The 25,182-nt window shown below is 38.2% G+C and overlaps 1 long non-coding RNA gene across 1 annotated transcript in view; it reads right to left on the bottom strand.

Annotated features, from left to right (window-relative positions):
- The window catches only part of LOC123392476, a 706,642-nt gene that overhangs the window by 160,809 nt on the left and 520,651 nt on the right, over nucleotides 1–25,182 (bottom strand). The window contains exon 7 of the long non-coding RNA XR_006607196.1: nucleotides 16,490–16,609. This is a non-coding gene — a long non-coding RNA (uncharacterized LOC123392476). The remainder of the gene's footprint in view (nucleotides 1–16,489; nucleotides 16,610–25,182) is intronic.

The following is a 25,182-nucleotide window of genomic DNA, read 5'->3' as shown; positions in this document are numbered from 1 at the left end:
CATTTTTTTAAAAGATTTTATTTACTTATTTGACAGAGAGAGACACAACAAGAGAGGGAACAGAAGCAGAGGTAGAGGGAGAGGGAGAAGTAGGCTTCCCGCTGAGCAGGGAGCCCGATGTGGATCCAAGGACCCTGAGAACATGACCTGAGCCAAACGCAGCAGCTTAACCCACTGAGCCACCCAGGCGCCCCTATCTTTGGTATCTTATAAAGATGTATGACAAACATCTTTTCCCTTTGTGAAACTTGTCTTTTCAGGAGAAGAATTTATAAATCTTACTGTAGTCCAATTTATTAATCTTTTCTTTTTTGGTTAATGTTATTCATATCCAGTTTAAAAAATCTTTACCTACCCCAAGAGAATATTCTACATTATTATCTAAAACTTTATTGCTTTAACTTTCAAATTAAGCCTATGATCTATCCAGGATTTTTATGCATGGCACAAGGTGAGGGTCAAGTTTTTGTTATCCTTATGAATATCCAAATGACAGCACTATTTATTGAGAAGACATCCTTTTCCTGGGCTAGGGCATTTTTTGTCATAAGTTAGGAGATTGTATATGTGTGGCATTGCTGCTTCTGTACTTTTTATTCTATTCATCTAATTTTCTAGCTTTTTAAAGATGTCTTGATATTTAATAGAATAAATCCTTTAAGGTTTTTCTGCTTCGTGATTACTTTTGCTATTCTAAATAATTTGCATTTCCAAAGAAATTTGAGATCGATTTTGTCAATTTCCTCAAGACTTGTGGGGATTTTGCTAAAAACAAGTTTGTTTTTGTTTTTGTTTTTAAACTCATGAGGAGGTTTTGAATTTTAGCAAATGCTTTTTCTGCATTATACTGAGATAATGATATGGTTATTCTTGCATGGACTCGTGTTTGAAAGTTACTGGTGTTTGAACAGCAATTCTTGAAGCGAACCCAATTTGATCATGATGAACTATTCTTTTTATATAAATCTGCTAATGTTTGGTTTAGTATTTTTGAATATATGCTCATAAGAGAAATTGGCCTATGATTTTCCTTTCTTATAATGTTCTTGTTAGATTTTGTGTCCAAATTATGCTGCACTCATAATTACTTGGAAGTATTTTTTTTCTTCTCCAAGTTTGTATTTAAATTCCAGTTAACATACAGTGTAATATTAGTTTCAGGTGTAGAATTTAGTGATTCATCACTTACATACAATACCCGCAAGTGTCCTCCTTAATCCTTATCATCTGTTTAATTCCCCACCCATCTCCCTTCTAGGAACCATCAGTTTGTTCTCTTAGTTGAGAGTCTGTTTCTTGATTTTCCTTTCTTTTCACCATGTTTGTTTGTTTGTTTTATTTCTTTTTTTTAAAGATTTTATTTATTTATTTGAGAGAGAGATGAGCAGAGGGAAAGGAACAAGCACACTCCATGCTGAGCAAGGAGTTCGATATAGGGCTCCATTCCATGATTCTGAGATTATGACCAGAGCCAAATCAAGAGTTGGACACTCAACTGACTGAGCCATCCAGGCACCCCTTGTTTTATTTCTTAACTTCAACACATGAGTGAAATTTGTCTTTCTCTGACTTATTTTGCTTAATAATACACTCTAGATCCACCTGCATTGTAGCAAATGGCAAGATTTCATTCTTTTTGATGGTTGAGTAATATTCTATTATACAAATATACCACATCTTTATTCATTCATCAGCTGATGGACATTTGGGCTTCTTCCAAAATTTTGCTGTTGTTGATAATGCTGCTATAAACATTGGGATGTGCTAGTTATTTATCCAAAAGATACAAAAATACTAATTCAAAGGGACACATGACTTGGAAGTATTTCCTCTTTTTCTAGTCTCTGAATTTTTTAAAAATAAGATTGTTTTAATTTGAATCTCCCTGATGGCCAAAATTAGCAAGACAGGAAACAACATGTGTTGGAGGGGATGTGGAGAAAGGGAAACCCTCTTACACTGTTGGTAGGAATGTAAGTTGGTGCAGCCTCTTTGGAGAACAGTGTGGAGATTCCTCAAGAAATTAAAAATCGAACTTCCCTATGACCCTGCCATTGCATTCCTGGGTATTTACCCCAAAGATACAGATGTAGTGAAAAGAAGGGCCATCTGTATCCCAATGTTTATAGCAGCAATGGCCACGGTCACCAAACTGTGGAAAGAACCAAGATGCCCTTCAACAGACGAATGGATAAGGAAGATGTGGTCCATATACACTAGGGAGTATTATGCCTCCATTAGAAAGGACGAATACCCAACTTTTGTAGCAACATGGACGGGACTGGAAGAGATTATGCTGAGTGAAATAAGTCAAGCAGAGAGAGTTAATTATCATATGGTTTCACTTATTTGTGGAGCATAACAAATAGCATGGAGGACATGGGGAGTTAGAGAGGAGAAGGGAGTTGGGGGAAATTGGAAGGGGAGTCCATGAGAGACTAAGGACTCTGAAAAACAATCTGAGGGTTTTGAAGGGGTGGGGGGTGGGAGGTTGGGGTACCAGGTGGTGGGTTTTATAGAGGGCAGGGATTGCATGGAGCACTGGGTGTGGTGCAAAAATAATGAATACTGTTATGCTGAAAATTAAAAATAAATTAAAAAAATAAGATTGTTATTCCTTAAATATTTATAAAAACACTGAGGTGTGAATTCTGCACTGGTGAAGCCGCTTGGGTCTGAAGAACACCCTATAGGAAGGACTTCATTTATATATTCAACTTCTCTAATATGTATATGGGTTATTTAGTTCTTTTCTTAAATGTTATTTATTTATTTTAGAGAGAGGGGGGTGGGAGCACAAGCAGGGGGAGCAGCAGAGAGAGAGGGAGAAGGAGGCTCTCCACTGAGCAGGAAACCTGATGCCGGACTCAATCACAGGACCCTGGAATCATGACCTGAGCCAAAGGCAGATGCTTAACTGATCGAGACACCAAAGCAGCCTTGTTATTTACTTCTTTAATTTTTTTTCTTGAGTCAGTTTTGGTAAGTTGTGTTTTTCTAGATATTTGTCAATTTCATCTGATTTTCAAATTTACTGACCAACTCTTTCAAAGTAATCTCTTGTTTTTTTTTTTTTTTAAAGGTTCATAGAGACTATAATTAGGCCCCTTAAAAAAAAAAAGATTTTATTTATTTATTTGAGAAAGAGAAAGAGAGAGAGTACAGGAGCAGGGGGAGAGGCAGAGGGAAAGAGAGTAGGAGTGGGAAAAACAGGCTCCCTGCTAAGCATGAGCCTTATCACAGGACCCTGAGATCATGACCTGAGCCAGAGGCAGACACTTAACTGACTGAGCCACCCAGGTACCCCATAGGCCCTTTTTTAATTTCCAACTTTTGCGGCAATATATTCTTCCTTTTGACTTCTTTAGTTAGAGCTTTGTAAATATTAATTTTTTTCAAATAATCAGCACTTTTCGTTGATTTTCAATTGCTCACTTATTTTTTTATTTTATTAATTTCTGTTCTTTAAAAGAATTTACTTCATCTTACTTTCTTTTGATTTTACTTTCCTTTCTCTGACTTCTTGAGATGGTTACTTAAATTTTTCTGTTATATGCATTTGAAGCAATACATTTCCTTCTGAGAACAGCTTAAGCTGTACCCCGTAAGTTCTGCTATAGAGTATTTTTATTATCATGTACTTCAAAATAGTTTCTAATTTTCATCAAGATTTCTCTATTGATTTATGGGTTCTTTTCTAGTTTCTTGAATTAAATAACTAGTTTATTTATTTCCATTCTCTCCTGTATAATGATAAAAGCATGAAAAGAAATAACTTCGTTTCTATATGACTTTAGCTAGACCCTGTGAACTTTTATATTTAATGCTTTTATTTAGGTATTTTAAAAGAATACTTCAAACAATGTTTAAAATTATTTTTCTCTTTGTTTTAACAATTATTTACAAGACTATTTTTTACTTTTCCAGATGACTGGGTTTTAATGATATTCCCTTGCTACCGATTTCCAGTTTTATTATAACTCTTAAGATAGAACTGACCTGCAAAATCTCTAGTTTATTAAGCTCTTCTTGGAGGATCATAATTAGCATCTGTAAATGTTTCATAAACGTTTCTATGAAAAGAGTTGCATTTATTGTTTGGAGACAAATTTCAAATGTGCCTGTAAGGGAAACTTTAATCTCATAAATTAGATATTTTACATTCTGTGAAAAATTCCATTAATTTATTCTTAAGTTTCTGACTATTATTGCTTTATATATTTTAATGCTTTATTATTCAAAGACTCATGGCTTCTATACTTTAGCTTGGATTATGTACTTTATCAACATAGAACATTTTTTTCCAACTTTTTAATGATTTTGCCTTTGATGCCTGTCTGCCTGCCTTTTCTTTCTTTTAGAGAGAAAGCACGTGGGAAGAGGGCAGAGGGGAACTGTCTTAAATAGGCTCCATGCTCAGCACAGAGCCTGATGTGGGGCTTGATCTCATATCCCTGAGATCATGACCTGAGCTGAAATCAAGAGTCGGACACTTAACCGACTGAGGCACCCAGGTGCCCTGCCTTTGATTTTCACTTTATTTTAACATCTTATCTCTATAAATTTTTTTTTCATTTGTATTTGTCTGATATTGGACTATCCTTTAAATACTAACCTATCAAAAACAGCTTTCTTTACACGTATCCAATGATTGTAGTTGGAATTGGTTTTCTTGTCGATATTGAAGAGTTTTGTCTCTTACGATAAGAGAATCATCCTATCTAGAGTTATAATCATAGTTGCTGTTTTGTCTTACATCTATTATCTTGATTTATATTTTATATTTTCAACAATATTATGCATATTTTATACATATTTTATTTTTCTCTAATAACTTACAAGTTTCAGATCATATTATTTATTCTACTAGTTCATGTACCCCTGGGGAGGATATGTACCCATGCACTTGGGATAGGTCATGACACAGGATAAACACATGTTCTTGAAGTATCTATTGCATCAAATGGTGAAGAAATAAAAGTTTTATTATTAAAATTGATACTGATATATCATGTGATAAAATACAAAATCCACATGACACTTTTGAAATTCTGTCTGGGACTCGGTCATTCCGGGTTATGTTCACAGATCTCTGGGGTATATGTACACTTCCTCTGATGCTAGTTGTAATTATGTGAAAACACTTGAAAACATCTGTGTCCGTTTTTTAAAAATCACTTTTGTTCCCTGCACCTATATTTTCTAACTTTCAAAGTAAAAAAATGGAGTACCATTTCTTGAATTTCTACTCTATCAATGAAGGAAATTAGCACCTATAATTTCTTTCTCCTTTTCCCCATGATATTTTTCAATTTGGTTGGTATTACCTGGAAATTGGACTCAGGTTATTTATTGTTCCAATTTGACTATGAATTTTAACAATCATTTGAAGTTTTTACTTTCTATTTATTATACAAACACTCTAGGTTATGGTAAAAGTTAGAAAATACAGACGAGTCTATTTGGTTAGGTTTATTCCTAGGTATCTTATAGTTTTGGGTGCAATTGTAAATGGGATTGACTCCTTAATTTCCCTTTCTTCTGTCTTGCTGTTGGTGTAGAGAAATGCAACTGATTTCTGTGCATTGATTTTATATCCTGACACTTTACTGAATTCCTGTATAAGTTCTAGCAGTTTTGGAGTGGAGTCTTTTGGGTTTTCCACATATAGTATCATATCATCTGCGAAGAGTGATAATTTGACTTCTTCTTTGCCGATTTGGATGCCTTTAATTTCCTTTTGTTGTCTGATTGCTGAGGCTAGGACCTCTAGTACTATGTTGAATAGCAGTGGTGATAATGGACATCCCTGCCGTGTTCCTGACCTTAGCGGAAAAGCTTTCAGTTTTTCTCCATTGAGAATGATATTTGCGGTGGGTTTTTCATAGATGGCTTTGATGATATTGAGGTATGTGCCCTCTATCCCTACACTTTGAAGAGTTTTGATCAGGAAGGGATGCTGTACTTTGTCAAATGCTTTTTCAGCATCTATTGAGAGTATCATATGGTTCTTGTTCTTTCTTTTATTGATGTGTTGTATCACATTAACTGATTTGCGGATGTTGAACCAACCTTGCAGCCCTGGAATAAATCCCACTTGGTCGTGGTGAATAATCCTTTTAATGTATTGTTGAATCCTATTGGCTAGTATTTTGTTGAGTATTTTCGCATCTGTGTTCATCAAGGATATTGGTCTATAGCTCTCTTTTTTGGTGGGATCCTTGTCTGGTTTTGGGATCAAGGTGATGCTGGCCTCATAAAATGAGTTTGGAAGTTTTCCTTCCATTTCTATTTTTTGGAACAGTTTTAGGAGAATAGGAATTAGTTCTTCTTTAAATGTTTGGTAGAATTCCCCCGGGAAGCCGTCTGGCCCTGGGCTTTTGTTTGTTTGGAGATTTTTAATGACTGTTTCAATCTCCTTACTGGTTATGGGTCTGTTCAGGCTTTCTATTTCTTCCTGGTTCAGTTGTGGTAGTTTATATGTTTCTAGGAATGCATCCATTTCTTCCAGATTGTCAAAGAGACACAGAATCTATACTCAGAAAACTATAAAGTACTCATGAAAGAAATTGAGGAAGACACAAAGAAATGGAAAAATGTTCCATGTTCCTGGATAGGAAGAACAAATATTGTGAAAATGTCTATGCTACCTAAAGCAATCTACACATTTAATGCAATTCCTATCAAAGTACCATCCATCTTTTTCAAAGAAATGGAACAAATAATTCTAAAATTTATATGGAACCAGAAAAGACCTCGAATAGCTAAAGGGATATTGAAAAAGAAAGCCAACGTTGGTGGCATCACAATCCGGGACTTCAAGCTCTATTACAAAGCTGTCATCATCAAGACAGCATGGTACTGGCACAAAAACAGACCCATAGATCAATGGAACAGAATAGAGAGCCCAGAAATAGACTCTCAACTCTATGGTCAACTAATCTTCGACAAAGCAGGAAAGAATGTCCAATGGAAAAAAGACAGCCTCTTCAATAAATGGTGCTGGGAAAATTGGACAGCCACATGCAGAAAAATGAAATTGGACCATTTCCTTACACCACACACGAAAATAGACTCAAAATGGATGATGGACCTCAATGTGTGAAAGGAATCCATCAAAATCCTTGAGGAGAACACAGGCAGCAACCTCTTCGACCTCAGCTGCAGCAACATCTTCCTAGGAACAACGCAAAAGGCAAGGGAAGCAAGGGCAAAAATGAACTATTGGGATTTCATCAAGATCAAAAGCTTTTGCACAGCAAAGGAAACAGTTAACAAAATCAAAAGACAACTGACAGAATGGGAGAAGATATTTGCAAATGACATATCAGATAAAGGACTAGTGTCCAGAATCTATAAAGAACTTAGCAAACTCAACACCCAGAGAACAAATAATCCAATCAAGAAATGGGCAGAGGACATGAACAGACATTTCTGCAAAAAAGACATCCAGATGGCCAACAGACACATGAAAAAGTGCTCCATATCACTCGGCATCAGGGAAATACAAATCAAAACCACAATGAGATATCACCTCACACCAGTCAGAATGGCTAAAATCAACAAGTCAGGAAATGACAGATGCTGGCGAGGATGCGGAGAAAGGGGAACCCTCCTACACTGTAGGTGGGAATGCAAGCTTGTGCAGCCACTCTGGAAAACAGCATGGAGGTTCCTCAAAATGTTGAAAATAGAACTGCCCTATGACCCAGCAATTGCACTATTGGGTATTTACCCTAAAGATACAAACGTAGTGATCCAAAGGGGCACGTGTACTCGAATGTTTATAGCAGCAATGTCCACAATAGCCAAACTATGGAAAGAACCTAGATGTCCATCAACAGATGAATGGATCAAGAAGATGTGGTATATATACACAATGGAATACTATGCAGCCATCAAAAGAAATGAAATCTTGCCATTTGCGACAACATGGATGGAACTAGAGCGTATCACGCTTAGCGAAATAAGTCAGGCAGAGAAAGACAACTATCATATGATCTCCCTGATATGAGGAAGTGGTGTTGCAACATGGGGGCTTAAGTGGGTACGAGAAGAATAAATGAAAGAAGATGGGATTGGGAGGGAGACAAACCATAAGTGACTCTTAATCTCACAAAACAAACTGAGGGTAGCTGGGGGGAGGGGGTTTGGGAGAAGGGGGTGGTATTATGGACATTGGGGAGGGTATGTGCTTTGGTGAGTGCTGTGAAGTGTGTAAACCTGGTGATTCACAGACCTGTACCCCTGGGGATAAAAATATATGTTTATAAAAAATAAAAAATTATATTAAAAAAAAAAAGAAAATACAGATGAATACCCTCAATCTTCTATCATTTAAAAATCTAAAGAAGGGGTAATAATTTTTTCAGTGTGAGACAGAAATCAAACTTAAATGTCTTTCCAATTCTTTAGTTTACATAACATCAGTTAATTTGAGTCACCATCTTTATCATCATATATATTATTCTCATCTGTGCTTTCCTGGGCCTAAATATTATATTGCATTATTTCACATTAATGTAAGTTAAATAGTAAAAAAATGAGATCACAGTAAACTAAATAACAGTAAATAAAATAACAGTATACTAAGTAATACTACACTAGAATTAGCTGTGCTGAAGTCTATTTCTGAATCTCCTATTTCATTTCCTTGATTTGTCCTCAATTACTGTTTCAGTATCATTGTGATATATGCATATATATATATGTATGTACATGGCATATATGTATGTGCATATACACACAGACAAGTGTGCACAATTGAATTCTCATTATTCATAGCAGTTATATTCTATAAAGTCATTGAAAAAAACTGAATTATTAGCAAATATTGAATCACTGTTCCTAAAAGAAATATAGGATTAGGTTCCTCTAAGACTCTGGTCACAACGCTTTTATCAACAGATCATTAATAACCTTGTCTTATGTGTATTTCTCTTTAAACGCCCACACATTTCTAAGATGTATATATGTATATGATTCATTAACATTGGACTCATGTTGTGCTTAGGAACATCAGACAGCATATCAGCATTACACTCAGGGCCATTTTAAACAGGAAAACCAACAACAAAACACACCAAAAAATGTGAAAAATGGCACTAAATATACAGCAAAAAACATACTTGTTTACAGCATGAGAAATGGAACAAAAAGCAGAGCAGTGCCTCATTTGAACTGAGTTGGGAACATGCAAATCAGGCAATTCAAAGATTCTGCAACTCCTCTGTGAATGACTGTGAGCAGTGATTTGAGTTACAAATAAATTGTAGTGAGTACAAGAATTTGCAAATACAGGATCTGCAAATAATGAGGGTTGATTCTGTGTGTGAGAATATATAATATTATCTACATATAAAATATTGATAGGCTGGTTTCCTCTCATTGCATTAAAGGAGTTCTTGGCTATGTTTTTTGAAGATTTTATTTTTACTTATTTATTAGAGAGAGGCAGCAGGAGAGAGGAGAGAGAATCTCAAGCAGACTCTGCAGGGCTCTATCTCACATCCGTGAGATCATGACCTGAGCTGAAATCAGGAGTCGGATGCTTAACTGACTGAGCCACCCAGGCACCCCATTTCTTGGCTAGTTTTGAGATTTTATGTCAGAACTATTGTCCTTCTCTGACTTCTCTCAGTTTTTTACTTTGTGGTGCTTTGTGTTTGTCTTCTTTCACTTTATGCACACATTCAGACTAATCAGCTCACTTTAGCTCATGTCCTTCTTCCCTAGGTTATAAATCTACTTTTCTTGGCGATTAGGAGTCATTGGTGCCAAAGACATAGGCCTTATGGAGATCAGGATAATGACTTGCCCTTTGTTTCCTCTTCGCCTTTATGTGGTGGATATAATCCTTCCTCATCTCTGTAACTGGTGAGCAAGCAGATGGGCACAATTCCTAGTCTATTTCTCCTTCTCAGTTATTAGCAATTTATCATCTACTGCGATAGTTTCCAAACCAGTCTTTAGACCAATGCATGTTTCAGATGAAGTGTTCACTGGTACAGCAGTGTAAATGGAGAAAAATGCAGGCAGTGCACTGAGAATAATTTACGGAAGGGACAATTCTTTATTTGAGGTTAGTTTTTCTATATTTTCACTAAATAAACTCCTTTGCTCTTACTTTTTTAAATTTTTAAAAAATTTATTTGAGAGAGAAGTGGGAGTGGCAGATGGAGAGAGGGAGAGAGAATCTGAAAGAGACTCCCTCCTGAGCACAGAGCCTGACAGCTATTTTATTTACTTTTTTAGAGTGGGGAGGGACAGAGGCACAGAATCCCAAACAGGTTCCACGCCCAAAATGGTGCCCAACGTGGGGCTCAGCCTCACGACCCTGAGATCATGACCTGAGCCAAAATCGAGAGTCCGACACTCCACCAACTGTGCCACCCAGGCATCCCCTTTGCTCTTAACTTTTAAATGTTTTTACTTGTGAAATAAATGGCCACTCAATGTTGATTTCCAAAATTTAATTTGAAATTTTATTGATGTATGAAATCCAGAAGTCCAGACATAATTCACTCCGTTCTAGCATTGCTATCTTTCACTTTCCCAACCACATTTCTCCTTGCAAAGACAGATAAATAGATATCACTATTATTATTAAAATTATGTCCCAGGTCCTACCTAAGCACCTGACACATACAAACACCTTTAATTCTCCCAACCACTCTGCTAAATAGAGAGGAACTATCATTATACCCATTTTATAGACTGAAAAACTAAGGTTCTATGGGACCCTCAAGATCATCCAGTTGGTTAGTGGCAGATTCAGGGCAGTCTGGTTGCTGAATTCACTCCTCTAAGCACCACACAGAACTAGGTCCCTCTCTACCCACCTCACACCTATGTTCACTCCTGTGTTGTTGGGATCTTCTTGCTCTTACCTGACTTTAGTGCTTTACTACTTACAGATATTGCATTTCCAGCACAGTGTTCCTACCAGCCTCTCCACTCCTTCCCTGTTCTTGACCATGAATGGACAGACATGACCAATATGGGTAGATGAATCAACACAGAGGAAGGAATATTATGTGTGATTCTTAATACAGAGCAGAGAAAGAGACCCTGGCTACTTCCTGGTTTCCTGGTTTCTTGTGATCCTGAGTGACTTATTCTAAGTAACACTTTGGAAAAGACACAAAGTATGTCCCTACTTATTTTTAGACCTCTATTTTTTTTCTTTTTTCCCCACAGAAGCAATTCTGGTCTGTGCAATGCAGCGTCTGTGCAATTAAACCTGGATACATTTTCCTCAATTCATCTCTTTTTGTCTTACAAGTTCAATATCTTTCATATTTTGATACAACATTTCTCAGTTTCAGCTTTTAAGGCTATTTAGAGAATCGTTTTTTTTTTTTTAATTGTCTTTATGAGTATGTTGGAAAAAGCTGTTAGCCAACATTTTAAATTCCAAAAAGGTTCTCCCTCTTTTTTTTCTGTATGTTTTTGTGAAGTTTTTCCAAAAATAAATTCTGCTCCTGATTCCTTAGTGACAGGTTTTCCTTTCTTTCTTTCTTTCTTTCTTTCTTTCTTTCTTTCTTTCTTTCTTTTTAATTTTGCAGCATCTTTTCACTGCTTCCATCCTGGTTCTATCTATGTTCTGTCAGGTAAAAAGAGGACACATTGTATATAAGACTGATATTGTTTTATAAGCAGAATAGGTGGATCCTTGTTGATTTCTGCTCATCAGTTTTCTCCTTTAGAAGCCCCCATCTCCAATCCTGGACTAGAGAGCTAGTTACCTTCTACTCCTGTGTGGTGGCTCCCTGAGCAGGGAAGGTGGGGACATTAGCCTGGCTCTTTCCTTAGGAAACTTCCTTTGTGTGTGAGGCTCCTTCCATACCCAGAACTCAGCAGTTGCTCCTGCTTTCCCTTTCTTGGCCGCTATAGGGGTGCATGTGCCCATCTAGCCTCCTGCCACGGGGAAAACTCACTGTCTGACTTCTCCTCGGCAGTATCTCTGCTCCTCCCCACTTGGGGAGGCCGTCAATCTGTTGCCGTGGATGGGGTTCCTGGTGCAGCATTTCCTTGCTGCACCATGGCTTTCCCATGTACCCAGGTTTCCTGTATCTTCTACCGGGGTTTCCCTCTGTGCTTGACAACTCCCCTTGCTCTTGCCCAACTCTACTCTTCCCATGAGAAAGCCCGTAAAGTTTGAGGAATGTGGTCAACAATTTTCTCAAGTTTGTCATACCAGTGCAGAATTATTGATAATTTTATATTCCTTTGGCCATGCCAATATGGCTAGGGGAGACATGTACTCAAGTCACCATCTTCCACTGAAGTCTTTAATTTATAGTTATTGTTGTTTTAGGCATTGTGCCAGTCACTTTCACTTAGTGGTCTCATTTAATCCACCAAATATCTCTTTAAGATAGTTTATCAGCATCCCCATTTTACAGATAAGTAAATGGAGGCTCAGAAGAATGTGTTAATTTAAGCTGATACAATTAGTTAGAAATGAATCCAGGAAGTAGAGTCTGGTTTCTATAATAGGGTGAGCTGCTTTCCTCCCATCTTTCCTTGTCATAAGCTAATTATATGTCTCGGAAGAGATATACAAGGGCACAAGGCCAGTGTTTGATGCCCATGATTTTGTCACTTTCTTACTGGGTGACCTTGGGCCACTAATTCAGTTTCTGCTTTAGTAAAATGGGAATAATAATGTACTTCTTTTTAGAATTGGATGAGAAAGTACATGTCAGGGTTTTCAAAGTCAGATACCTCTTGGAACACAGCAGGTGGCACAAACATGTGGGTTGGCCTCACGTAAGACTGCAGGGATTGATGGAGACCGTGAGACCTGAAGAGGGCTTCTGAAGACATCAGATTCTATTGGTTAAAAGTCACTAGGCTGACTGTATACCCACCAGAAGGGCTAAAATAGAGACGAAAAAAGAAATAAAAATGCCAAGCATTGTCAAAGATGTGACACTAAAACTCTCCTAGATGGCTGACAGGAATGTAAATCATAAAACCGGTCTGGAAATCCAACACACATACTCTGACCCAGCATTTCAACCTCTGAGCACACTCTCAAGCAAAAGGAGTACAGATGTCCACCAAAAGATATGCATGTTCCAGAATGTGGGTTACAGTACTATTCAGGATAGGAATCTACGACCAACATTACCGTGGACCAATACCCGGTGGAATATTAACACAACAGAATAACACAGCCCAACAAGAAAGAAGAACCTGTCACCACATGTGACAACATGGACACATCTCATGGATGTAAGGTCAAGCAACAGAAGTGAGGTACAGAAGAAGGCAGGTGTGATTCCAAATATGAAAAAGTTGGAGGAATGAATCCATGATAGGAGCCAGAAAAGCAGCTTGTTCCTGGAGAAAGTTTGAGAGAAACTTCTGGAGTGCAGTTACTGAACTCCACACTAATGAGGGTGTGCTTCTTTGTAAGTATGTTATGCTTGGATATACACATTTTAAAAACAATAATACTAGCAAACTCTTCACACATACACAAACATATGTTGGCTGGCAGTGCATGTCACACTCGTTCTCCTTCAGGTTCCCACCACATTCTCTGTGCCTTGGAATTCTGCTCCATCAGCACTGGCTACAGAACAGGACAGGTCCACCCTTTTTCTATTTGGTGGGTTTTCCAAGCAAGCAACGAGGAGACACAGACATGGTGGAGGTGCGAGAGGAAGGCCGAAATGGCCAATGCAAGAATGGTATTTTGAGAACCTTGTATAAGTCTCAGCTAATTGCTCTGGCTGTACTTCTGGGGTCTGCTGAGACCTACATGTACCCTAGCTTGCTTCTGTTACACAAAGTGTGTGTATGCTGTGGAAATGGAGCAGGGAGAAGCCTAGTGAGCTTTTTTCCTCCCTTGAACTCAAAGCTTTATTTGTCACTTTCTTACTGGGTGACCTTGGGCCACTAATTCAGTCCTTTACAATGTCCTTTACAATGTCCAGGATTCTCAGGCCAGGACAAGTGGGTACGAGTGGGCTGTTTCCATCTCCAGGGAGGAGATGTCACCTGATCACACCAAAAAGAGCACCACACTCAAGTCAAGAATCTCAATTAATTCCAACTACAGAAGCTGAGGCTTGGATCATATGTCCATTTTGTAGAAACCAAACTACAGCCTGGATAAGTGACATCATTTCCCCAACCTCACTCAGCTGACTGGCGGGGTCTGGATTTGAATTCAGATCTTCTGAATCCCACAGTGTGGCTCCCATTAAAGGGAAACTGCCAGCCCCACCTCGGGGCTTTTCCTGATCTCGCCTCCTCCCTGCTCCCAGTTCCTCCTTCTTGCTCTAACCTGCAGCTACCTCTGCCCTGTTTTCCTACCTTGCCATCAGTTCGAGTGAGTCAGAAAAAAGCCCAGATCCCATGTACAGTGCTGTCAAGTCTTCAAAGGCCTTCCTGTGGCTGTGGAAAGGGCAGTGGCTAACGGGAAATTGGCACCATCCTTTATAATTTCCTTTTCTCAGACTCCCCTCTCGGGAAACCTCGGCAGACTGGGTCCCACTGCTTTCCTAGCACAGTCTGTACTCATTAGAGTAGAGCCACTGGGGCTCCATCGGTGCCTTCTCATGGAGGGGCCATGTGCTTCTCTTCTTGGCAGCCATTTTGAGATACAGACCTGACTCAGCTTTGCTAACGAGAAAGGAGGAAGTGTTGGGGGTGCCCAGGTGCTGAACTATAACAAGGTGGCTAGGTATGATTCAAGAGCAGGCATTCTGGAAGAAGCAGAACTGAGTTTGAATCCTGGCTTCATTATTCTTGACTGTGTGCTTTTGTCCTCCCTGAGCCTCTAGTTATCCAATTGCAAAATCAGGCTTTTAATAATATCTATGCAGAACTCTGTGAGGGGAGTCACAGAACTTGCTATGTACAGTGCCTAATACATGGGACTGATATTTTTTAAAACTGTGGTCCATATGTCCTCATACAGTGTCATTCAAATTAAATTGCTCATCCCTAGGTCCATTCCTGACTTATAGAGTCAGAATCTCAGGGAATAGGGCTCCAGAGTCTCTCTTCTCTTAATAAGTCTCATAGATTGAGGCAACTTTAATAGAGAGAAGTTGGTTCTTTGACAAGCAAGGGAGCCAGGAAGATTAAGCAAGGACTGCTAACACGTCAACGGACACTCCCCATGATGCTTGAGCCAAATCCTGAAGATCACATGGGGCATGGTCTCTTTAGGGAAGAGATTTTGCCATTGGAAGTGTGAATGTAAGATCCATACAGTCAATAGTCAGGAGTGGGGGGAAGGGAAAGAAATGGTTGAGACACTGAGGGGTGTCAGAGATGAACTGATTCAATACAATGACCAATCCACCTTAGCAGGGTCATGAGACTCTCACCCTTGCTCATTTGTGCTGGGTAAGTCCAGAGCTGCTGTGGGATAGGCCAATGATATCTAATTGTTCTAGAGACTTGTTGAATTGTTTTCCCGGGGTTCCCTGTCCCTAGCCTAGCTCTTCAATAAATTTAACCACACTTGAATGTGGTGTGGGTATCTTGCAACCTGAAAAATTACTAACACATCATGATTAAATGTTTGGACTTTATCATGTAAAAAAAAAAATGGGTAGCTGATACAGATACTACTGTTCATCTAAAGACAGCCATTCTTCTTTGCTGCAGCTTTGCAGCCACAGTCTATCTCCCATTGTGGAGGCTGAGCTTTCCAGACACTCACTGTCCCACTCTCAGTAACTCAGAGTAAACCAGAAACAAATCAGCAAGGGAAGGGTCATGTGACTCAAGTCTAGACACTGGGACATAAGGCAAAGATTTTAGAGGACTCCTGGGAAAGATTTTCCTCCATGATAAAAGGAGAGCTATGCCACTTCCTTGATTATTTCTTGCCTTTGTCAGTGTATGAAAATGTGATTTCAGAAGCCACGGCAGCCTTCTTGAGTCCAAGAAGAGAAAACCAAAAGAATTTCAGAGAAACCAACCCAGGGCTCTGACAATACTAAACTAACTTACCAACTTTCAAACCAGTTAACTTTACTCTGCTGTTTGTGAGAGAATGATTATATTTATTTTCAAGCCACTTTTACTCTGAAAGAAGTTTTACCAATATAAGATCCACTGAAGGGTTTCAACCAAGGAAAAGTAATAAAGACTTGACCATACTCACTGTAAGCCTAATATACACTAAACTGATAACCTGAAAACATCATTTTAAATCACCTATGACTTTTTTACTCAATACTTTTTAAAAATAGCTTCCTTTTTAAATAAAAAAATTGTCTAACATTTCACATGTTTTATGTGCTGGTTATTTTTTTCAAATACACATTAAATGAGTCAGAGCTTGTTTCCACTTTAGATTATGACAAACTAGGTTTTATGTACTAATTCCACTATTGAGAACCACCAATTGCCGAGATAAAAATATTTCAAAAATCATGACTTAACAGGCCCAGGATCCTAAAGAAAAGAGGAGCACAGAGAAATTCTGGGACAATTTGTCCCTTGAGGGACTTACCAGTTCACAGGTAGCAGGTGTTGATCAGAACATCCAGCAGTCTCATAAGTCGGTGAGACAGAAAGTCAGACTTTGAGGCCTTGTGAACACTGTGGATTTTCCACTGGGACTGAAGGAGTGCTGGAGGTGAAAGAGAAGCCAGAAATAAGCCAGCTGTCCCAATGACTGAAACCAAATCAGCTTAATGTCTGATGGTAATAAAGTGCATTCCCAGTAGTCTTACTTATATTAGTTCAGAATGTTATGATTCCTTTCCTTGGATCTTACTGCTTTGCTTTCTCTAGAGGCAGAAGTAGGGTGAGAAAAATAACAGTGCTCCCTATTATTCAGTGAGCATTTACTATGTATCAGATTCCTACTGTGATATCATGAAAGACATAATATAATCCCAAGTATCCATCAAGAAAATGGAGTCTCAGAGAGTTCAATAACTTGCCCAAGGCCACAAAATGAGTACAGGATAGAAATGAGAGTTGACTCACTTATGGCTGCAGAGCCGGGGCAGTCACCGGACCAGCACCATCGGCTGGCCAGTTTCCAGCGCCTCCACCAACATGGCGGCACTGCAGCCTGACCAACAGCGCTGGTGATACCCGAGGCTCGTGGACACTACATGTACCCAAACAGCAGGCCTACCAGTGCCTCTTGTAGGCAGCAGTGACCAAACCTAAGTCCCTGCAACTGGGTCAGAATTCCAAGACACCTCCCCACATCCCTACTTTGTCCACTCTCTTCCCAAGCTTTCATGGGACTTGTGACTTCACCTCATCCCACCTCATCTGCTGTTTTCTCCTACCACGGGGCCACTGTGCCAGCAATCCTTTACACCCGACCTGCCCTCTTCCTTTCTTTTCAGCAGACAGCCCTCTTTTCTGAGTCCACCCCATTAATTTTTCTGACATTTATTTCAATAGAATTCAAAGCATCTGGTCCCACCATTCTGACTGAGCTCTAGGCCAGGGATAGCAAACTGTTTTCACCTCACATGTTCTTGCTAATCAATGGAGAGTGCCTGCCTGAAGCACAATGGCTAGAAGGATGGTGAGGCACATTCACACTCAGAGGTAGAGCCTGCCACGCTTGGTGAATGACGTCTGACAGGTTGTGAGGGAGAGGGAGCAGTAATCCAAACACCACATACTGGTCCCCATTGCTCTATGCTCTGAACATGGTTCGCCTTCACCAGCTACTCTGATTTTGTTTCTAAAAGAATGAGCTGTATTTTGGTTTTGAAATTCCCTTCCAGTAGAAGTTCTGCCAGGAGGGATGCCCCACTGGTCAGGTAGGGGGTCTTTTAAACTCATTTCAGATGATGCTTACAGAGGTGCACCTGCTTGGGAGGAAATATCAGAACAGAGACATAAACCTAGTCTCCAGAGAGCAAATTCTCCATTCTTTCTAAAGCTGCCCTCAGATGTCTCTCCACAAGCCTTTCTACAGCTGATTGTGGTTTATGAACCAAGAATTTATATACTCGATCTGACAAAAGATTTTTTTTCCCCTGAGCTGTGACTATTTTTATATAAGCCTAGCAAGGTTATAAAAATGGAATCACATTTAGTTACACATTTAATGAATCACCTTCTTTATTGAAAAGAATCAGGTTACATGAAATCAGGATGGTCCCTGAACACCAAGCACACATCTTTTACATTAAAAAAAAAAATGTATGAAAGAGGAGAACTGACTTACATCACTCACTTGACAGTGGTTGTGGGCACACTGGAGCAGGTTTCCCTTCTTTTTTGCCTTCGAGGTGCTTCTACACATGTCTCCCTCCCACCTTTAAGCCCCTCTCCAATGAATTCCACTTGTGTGTTCAGTTTTACTTTCTCTGCAACTTCAATTATTTTCTTCTCTCTCAGCAAGGAATCTCAACTTCCAGTCCCAGAACCTCCAGAAAACTTGTTTCGTGTCTATGAACTGACTTCTACCTCTGAGCCAGGAAAATGTAGCTGATTACTTAACGATACTATATAGTACTCCATGTTAATCCTGGCGTGGGGTGGGATGAAGAGATTTGTAAAGAGAGGGTGCCTACAAGCAAGGTGAAAATAATGAAATCTTGGAAAGCTGGTACTGGAAGGAAACATAGAGGTCATATAATCTACCCGCTCACTTTAAATGAGAACACACAGAGACAGAAAGCTAAGCAGAATGGTAATGACCAGCCAGTATTATGGGCTGAATTGTGCCCTCTGACAATTGATGTGTTGATGTCCTGACCCCATACCCCACAACGTGACTGTTTTTGGAGATAACGTCTTCATAGAGTTAATTAAGTTAAAATGAGGTCTTTATGGGAGGCCCCGGTCCAATCTGGCTGATGTCTCTATAGGGTGAGATTTGGACACAGACACATTTGCACACGGAGGAAAGACCTTGTGAGGACTAAGCAAGAAGGTGGTCCCCTGCGAGCCAAGAAGAAAGGTGTCAGGGGAAACCAGACCTGTCGCCACCTTGATTTGGAATGTAGCCTCCAGAACAGTGAGAAAAATAAATTTTTAACCCACTTAGTCTGTAGTATTTTGTTATGGCCAGTCTGAGCAAATGGATATACCCAGCAGCAGGAAAGGGATCAAACCCATGATCCTGACTCAGTCTAGGTGCTCTCTGTCTTATTCTAGCTGGGATGATTCCTAATGCTGTTCAGGGTGGGATACGCAACACTAACCTGCCTTCTCTGTTAGATGGATGGATGGAATATTGCTATCTCAGTGACACTGCTAGCTCATATCTGAGTAACATTAAACAAAGAGAGAGAGAGGAAGAGGTTATCTGAAAGTGACATTCTCATCTTCAAAAATATAAGGAATCAATAAATTTGTAGAATAAAAAATTTAGCATATGTAACTAGAATAAAGATTAGTATGAAAAAAACCTCATTCTGATCCATCAAAAATAATAAAATGTAAAATATAGTTTAAAAACCATACAATGATAATAAAGTATCCAGGATTAATTTAATATTGCTGACTTCTATTTATCAATATTTTGCTAAGGATTTTTATATGTATACTTATGAGGTATACTATTCTGTAGGTTTTTTTTTTTTTTTTTTTGTATCATTGTTAGCTGGTTTTTGTGTCAGGATAATACTAGCTCTATTAAATGGATTGGGAAGTATTCATTCTTTTATTATCTGGAAGAGATTGTGGAAAATTTATATCAATTCTTCTTTAAACATTCAGTAGAATTACCCAGTGAAACCAACTAGACTTAGAGATTTTGAGGGGAGAGTTTTAAATTTCCAAATTCAATTTTTTTAAAGATACAGTCATTTAAATTATGTATTTTATACTAAGTGAGTTCTGGTAGTTTTGTGCATTTAAGACTTAGTCCATTTCATCCAAGCTGTCAAATGTCTGTATGTACAATTATTCTTGGAATTCCCTTATCTTTCTTTGGATGTGGGAGGGGGTTATAGGGATAGACAGTTTCACTTCTTGTATTGCTAAGTTGTGTCTTCTCTCTTTGTCAGTTCTGCTAGGGGTTTTCAATGTTACTGCTCCTTTCAAAGAACCAGCTATTTCTTTCATTCTTTATTGTTTTTCTGTTATCATTTTCATTCATTTCTGTCCTTACTGTTTTTTACTTTTATTATTTCCTTCCTTCTGCTGGCTCTGGGTTTATACTGTTATTCTTTCCTTAGTTTCTTGAGGTAGGAGCCTAAATAATTGATTCAAGACATTCCCTCTTTTCTAATGTAAGTGTTTAGTGCTATAAATTTTCCTCTTGGCACTGCTTTAGCTGTATCTCATGAATTTTAATGTGTCATAGTTTAATTTTCATGCAGCTTAACATATTTTTTTATTTTCCATTGGACTTCCTCTTTGATCCATGAATTATTTAGAAGTGTGTTGTTAGGAACATCTGGGTGACTCAGTCAGTTAAGCACATGCCTTCAGCTGAAGTCATGATCCCGGGGTCTTGGGATCAAGCTCCCCATGGGGCTCCTTGCTCTGTGGGGAAACTGCTTCTCACTTTCTCTCTGCCTGGTTCTCTCCCTCCCTTCTTCATCCTCCCTTGTTCATGCTCTCTCTCTCTTTCTTTGCACCCTCTCTCTCTCTCACTCAAACAAACAAATAAATAAAGTCTTAAAAAAAAAATAGAAGTGTGTTGTTTAGTTTTTAAGTGCTTGGAGGTTTTCCTGTTAACTTTCTGTTGATTTTTTATTTGATTCCAATGTGTTCAGAAAATTCAGAAAACACCATCTGTATGAATTTAATTCTTTTAAATTTCTTGAGGTTTGTCTTGTGCTCCAGGATGTGTTCTATCTTGGTGAATGTTCCATGTGTGCTTAAAGAAAATATGTATTCTGTTATTGTCAGTTGAATGTTCTACATATGTCAGTTAGATCCTATTGGTTGATTTTGTTTTTCAGTTCTATAACCTTGCTGACTTACTCTTAGTTCTATCAAAATTGCTGACAGTGGAGAATTGAAGTTCCCAACTTTAATTGTGGATTTGTCCTTGTGGCTCAATCAATTTTTGTTTCATGTATTTCTGGCTCAGTTCCTTGGAACATAAACATTTAGAATTATGAATTGTTTTTAGTCCTAATGGATTGATCCTTTTGCCATTACATAATATTCCTATTTGTTTCTAGCAGTGGTTTTGTCTGAAGTATATTCTATTTGATATTAATATGGCATGTATGTATCTTTTATAAAATTAATGTTTGCATAAGGTAACTTTTTCTATCCTTTTATTTTCAGCTTTTTAAACTTGTGTTTGAAGTGGGTTTTAGAAACCACAGTTTGTTTTTTTTTATGTTATGTTATTCACCATACAGTTTATCATTAGTTTTTGATGTAGTGCTCCATGATTCATTGTTTGTGTATAACACCAAGCGCTCCATTGCATACATGCCCTACTCAATACCCATCACCAGACTAATCTATATAGTTTGATAGGGCTTTTTATTCTTACACCAATCTCTGTGCTTTAGTTTATATATTTACACCATTTATATTTAAGATAATTATTGTTACATTGGGCTTAAGTATGCTATTTTATTATTTGTTTTCTCTCTTTCTAGTTCTCTCTCTCTTTTTTTTTTCTTTTGTTCCTATGGGTTATGTGAACAGCTTTTTAGGAATCCATTTTGATTTACCTATATGATTCTGAATACATCATTTTTTAAAGTTTTCTGATCTGGGTGTTAAAATTTACTTACATGACTGATCAAAGGCTGCTGGTAACATTTTACCACTTTGAATGAATTGCAAATACTCTTTATAAATTAAGGATATTAACTACTAAATAGATAGGATTTGTTTTTTCCACATTGTGAGTTTGAACTTGATGTTTTATATATGGAAAAACTCTTATGTTTAAGTTTTTTGGTATGGTCTCTTTTTCTTTATAGTTTCTCTTGTTGTTTAATAATCAAAATGCCCATTTGTACCTTTGTCTGTTTAATATTCACCAAATTTTAGATTGTTTTGGTAAATCTTTATACAAAACATCCCTACGCATCATCACCTTTAAGCATTTGATAAGATATTAATCTTATAATTTAACAAGGAAAAATAAAATCTTTTTTTTAAAGATTTAGTTTATTTATTTGACAGAGAGAGAGAGAGCAGGAGAAAGAGAGAAAGAGAGAGAGCAAGCACAAGCAGGGGGAATGGCAGACAGGGGAAAAGTAGGCTCTCTGCTGACCAAGGAGTCCTATGTGGGACTTGATCCCAGGACCCTGTGACCATGACCTGAGCTGAAGGCAGATGCTTAACCAACTGAGCCACCCAGGCACCCCAGAAAAAATAAAATCTTAACAGTATTTGGAAACATGTACTCTCCTCCACTGGATAGATAGGTAGGTAGATAAATAAATAGATGGGTAGGTAAGTAGGTAGATAGATAGACAGAGAGATATTGATATAAATATTACACCCAGTAATATTTTCTAGCTTTCCTTAGAGAGACCTTAGAAATTTCTCATTACGATAACTTCTAACCATTTTATATTTTATGCTATTCTTATGCATATCATCTTTTTACCCATTGTAGCCTTTCACTGGCTGTCAGGAAAAGAGCTATTGATTTTGAATATTTACTTTGGTTCTAAATTCTATCTTTTTTTTAACTTTGAGTATTTCAGGAGATATTCTTGAAGTTTCTACCTTTATAATTAGATACATCCATAGTAGTATGAAAGTAGTTTAAATATAACTAGTTTATGATTTTAATCCTTTTAAAGAGAAGCAGCATAGTAAGTATAAAAGAAAAAACATGGATTTTTAATTTGAGCAGACTTGATCCAAATTACTTTTCTGTTATAGATTATCTTTACCACACTGAACTTCTCTGATCTTTTCAGTGTCCTTAGCTGTTAAAAAATAGTTTATGTCATAAAGTAGTTGTGATGATTAAATAAAGTAATAAATGTAAAATACCTAACATAGTATTGATACAGAGTGAATATGCAATACATTTATATTGTTTCTCTATTATTCAACTTTCAGTTTTATGCATTTTGCCTATACTCTATTATAGAAAAATCTTGGAATTGGAAGGTAGGAAAATTGTTTCTTTCTCTAGACTGTGGGTCTTTGGAGGGCAGGATTATGTTGGGAATGGCAAATAGTTATCACCTGACAGAGCAGCTCTGACAGACTATAATTTCCTGCTTGGGTATCAAGACTGAGAAGGGTGAGTGCCAGATTGATTTGTTGCCTGCCATTAGTGTGTATTAGGAAGGTGATGGGAGGGGCGCCTGGGTGGCTCAGTGGGTTAAAGCCTCTGCCTTCAGCTCGGGTCATTATCACAGGGTCCTGGGATGGAGCCCCGAATTGGGCTCTCTACTCAGCAGAGAGCCTGCTTCCCACTCTCTCTGCCTGACTCTCTGCTTACTTGTGGTATCTGTCTGTGAAATAAATGAATTTAAAAAAAAAAAATGGGAAGGTGATGGGACATGTGTCATATACATCCTGGTTCTATGCTTTGTCTGATTCTTCTCTAGCACATGATAGGCTTAGAAACAGTCCTTAATAACTAAATGAAGAAAAGAATGAATGGTTCTCCTATATTCTGGCATGAAACAAATAATGAAAATAAACTCATACATGGTAAGTGTTAAACAAAATGAGAGGATAATCTTCAAATTCAATAATGACTATTGACATGATGGAAATTATGAGAAACATTATCTTGAAAAGAGTGTGAATTCCAGAATCAAACAAATCTGGGTTCAAATTTCACTTCCACTGCTTTCTGGCTGTGTGTCCTGGGTACAAAATAACTCTGAACTTTAGTTTCTTCTTATTAAAAGAGATAAGAATGTTCAAATGCTTTTACTTTTTCTTTATCTGATAATGTCTTTCTTTATCATCCATTCCTGGGGAATACTTTCTTGGGATACAGTATTCTCAATTGAAAGTTCCTTTCTCTCTGTATTTGGAAAATGTGCCATTTTCCTTCTAGAAACTATGGTTCCTGGACATAAATCTGCTCTCATGCAAACTTTTCTTCTTCCTTAAAAATAAGGTGTTATTTTCTCTTGTTGCTTGAAAACTTTTCTCTTTGTCTTTAGTTTTGAGAAGTTTGCTGATGATAAGGACTGTTGGGATGAATTTCTTTCATTTTATCTTGTTTGGAGTTCACTCATCTTCTTGGACCTATGGGTTTTTGAAAAGCTTAGCATTCTCCCTCTCTTTAATCCCTTTCCACCTTTTGTTAATCTCTACTTTCGCAAATTCTTGCATGTCCTGTCTGTTACTACAAAGTCAGAGCCCAAAGAGCTTATTCCAGTCCCTTCCTGCTCCTTCCACTTCCCTTTTGGTTAGTTCTTGAGATTGATGGGCTACCATTTGAGAAGCTACAACAACTATTTTTAGATTTTTGAAATTGTGTTCGTGTTAACCACCAAGAGACATAGAGATATAGATAAATCTGTTCTAGTAGTGTAGAGACTCTAGAAATCTCTTAGCTCATCCAGAAATTCATGGTGATCTGACATGGATGGTATGTAGAATCCATCATAGCCTGTGGTTTCAACTCTTCTTTGGAGTCTGCACAGACATTCCCTATATAAATCTGGTATTTCTGGCTGCTAGTCCAGTCAGTTGAACCGTTGAATGCTAAGTTCAAGGACTGAGAGTCAAAGAAGGGAAGGATCCCTTGGTAAGATTGCCATATATCTACTCTACCAGGGGCTGGTAGAGGGACTTTTATATCTAACCCAAACCATCTCATTTCACAAAGGAGAAAATGAATCTCAAATGAGCAGAAATCACATAATTCAGGTTAACAGAAAGGTAACAGCATCCTGGGCTCCCAATTCCAGCTCGGAATTCTTCCTTCACACCATGCCATATACCTATAACAGCCTCATCCTGGATGAGTTCTGATCTCTGAAATGTGATGTATAGATGAAAAGGTAAGCTGACTCAGGATGGGGACTAGCAGATCTGATCAGTGCTGACCAAGCCCAGGAAACACAGAAGTAGTGCCCACTTCCCCTCTATGGACCATATCACAGACACCCTAGCCAACAAATGGGAATCAGCACACATCCCTTAGGCATCATACAGTGGAAAGGACTTAGGCAAGTGCCATCCACTCAGTCACCCTCTACTGAGTATGGTGGCAACTAATCTACACATGGCCTAATTGCACCAGGAACTGGAATCTGCCCAGGAGTGAGGCTCAAGAGATCTGGGTCCTCATCCCAACTCTACTGCTTACAT

The sequence above is a fragment of the Mustela putorius genome, unplaced genomic scaffold, assembly GCF_011764305.1.
Source record: "Mustela putorius furo isolate JIRA1106 unplaced genomic scaffold, ASM1176430v1.1 tig00000580_pilon_pilon_pilon, whole genome shotgun sequence".
Taxonomy (NCBI): Eukaryota; Metazoa; Chordata; class Mammalia; order Carnivora; family Mustelidae; genus Mustela; species Mustela putorius.
This window is presented reverse-complemented; position numbering and strand designations above follow the sequence as displayed.